The sequence below is a fragment of the Penaeus chinensis genome, chromosome 2, assembly GCF_019202785.1.
Source record: "Penaeus chinensis breed Huanghai No. 1 chromosome 2, ASM1920278v2, whole genome shotgun sequence".
NCBI lineage: Eukaryota > Metazoa > Arthropoda > Malacostraca > Decapoda > Penaeidae > Penaeus > Penaeus chinensis.
Genome location: NC_061820.1, coordinates 26,326,109 through 26,328,608, shown reverse-complemented (window position 1 = coordinate 26,328,608; position 2,500 = coordinate 26,326,109).

The window sequence follows — 2,500 nt, the reverse complement described above, 5'->3', positions numbered from 1 at the left end:
TATATTTTCTAGTCAATTGGGACTCTTCTGGTTGGCGCAATCGTCTTTTGGAAGCCCCTAAATATTTCATGACATGCCATATTGCAGATAAAGCTTTTTTGTGTTGTTTGCAGCGATTCTGCCGCCTTCAAAGTCGTGATATTTTATGTAGGCGTCTCTTTAACTGATCTAACAGTGACATTATAAATCTTTAAGACATTTTAATTTTTTATGTATGTACCGTGTCAAATAGTCTGTATAATTTACATCCTTTCACACAGTTTGGTCAAGCTTTTAATGCGTATATTTCTTTACATATATGTTCAATTATATGATGCTGAAGGTGTATACTGAAGATTACTCAATTTATTTATCACGGAACAAAAATAATTTGTAATGACGTACTATAGTTTAAACATACATTTTAAACACGTTATATGAATAATTTTCCTGATGACTTCCCGTCTTCGGGTTCTACGTACTCAATAAACTTCAGTGAAAAATATATAAGTATAAAGTGAAAACAGAAAGAACCAAAATCATAATAATTACATGTAAGATTTGACCAAAGTAATTTGTAAGTCACTACAGAAGTATATAATTATCATTTAAATTACCGTTGATTATTATCTTGTTTTCATTATCATCGTAATTCACAATAATATTTAGATTACTAACGAAGGAAACAAAATAGAAAAGACCTCGGGGATTTAACCCTGACACCCCCTCCACCCCTTCAACCTAGAAGGCAGTTATTTTACTGTTTCTGTAATATCAATAGTGATGCTATTCGGGTTTACAAGTGGCATGATATATAACTTTTTGCGAATCAAGTTTAAATCTGAGTCTGTGTTTATGCCGAACTGTACCATGATGGCATAATGTTACTAGATAAACAATTAAAGTCTTAACTAGAGAAAGCGCAAACGCGACTGCATGTTTTCATAGTTACAGCCCTGTTTTTAAAAAGGGAAGATATAAGGATGAATAACCCTAGGGAGAGACGAAAGGAGATGGGAAGGTAAGAATGTAAGGTTATGCCTATAACAATAATAATGGCAAGCTAATAATCGAATAACAATAATGGCGACAGGAATGATAATACTAATAACACCATAGTAATAGGATAATGATATTGCAATAATAGTAATAATACAATAAAGAAAAAAAATATAATTGTACTAGTGCTTAAGTTCACACTAACAGCGATATAAATTCTGAAAAGTAATAAAGCATAACAATTTGCAGTTATATATGTATTATTTATCATAATTTAACTGATTTCATGATGATCTTTCTCTCCATCCTCTCCTATTATATTCTCCCTAAGTAGCTGTATAGTACGTATGGCTCACCTATTATGCAGATTTACAAATTTCTTAGTACCGTGTATAATCTTGAAGGGGCGTGGGCACTGCCGAATAGAATCACTGTTGTGTAGGCTGTATTGCAATCATGGGGTTAGTGTAATTGCCCGGCTTTCAATTGTATTCCCATTTATGACTGTAAGTTCAAGCATAAAAGAAACTTAACAGTTCAAGATGGCTCAATGAGGAAAACATGCATTCGAGATCCGGGTTCATTCTCCAAGTTCTTTTGTGTTTAGTTTGTTTTCCACTACGGATAAGCTTGTCTTTTTATTGAATGGTGGTAATGACAATGAGTCAATGTTACTTCTAACAGAACTTCTATGGTGATATAAAATGATCTGATGTATAATAAAAAGGAGCGGTAGCATGAAAGAGAAAACACATTCGTTTCGATGTTATGTCGATATGAGACTGGAAATTCCAATACATCAGGAAAAGGGAATGTATTGGAAGTTTAAATCATACATCATTACGGTTATGAAAAAAAATTAAAATAAAAAAAAGAAAATATATAAAATTTTACGTGATAATTTTATTGAAAATAAAATATCCTTTCGCATTATCTATTCTCGTTATTCTTCTTACCACAAGTACTATTGTTATTCTTCTTATCATTATAATTTCTGTTTGTGGCATTATAGCATTTGTTCTATAGTTCTCATTATCATTCATGTTGTTATTTCTATTGGATGCTGTTGCGATTTTAAAAGGGTTCTTATTTTTTTTCACCCCGTCGACCATTTCCATTTTTTTTCCCCATTGCAGTAGTCATACTTTTATCCTTTAATCATCTGTTGTCATTGTCAGGTGCGGTCTGACATTAACATACACCACGAGTGCGTTATAATCAGTGCTAAAGCCTCTCATCAACTCTCATTCTCTTCCCTTTTATATCTTTGTCTCGCTTTCCTCCCTCACTCTGACTCACACACACACACACACACACATCATATTCCAATAATAGCTGTATTAGAGAACGAGAGGTTAGAGATCTTGTAACTTCTTACCCTCGAATAGCGTAATGGTGCCGATGGATTTGCATCAGTTTAGCTTTAAATCTATAGAGCATACATAGCTTAGGATCCAAATACTCTAAAAGTACTAAATGATAAAAGATCTTTCTTCGAGCATTTTTTTTCAGACAAATTCTC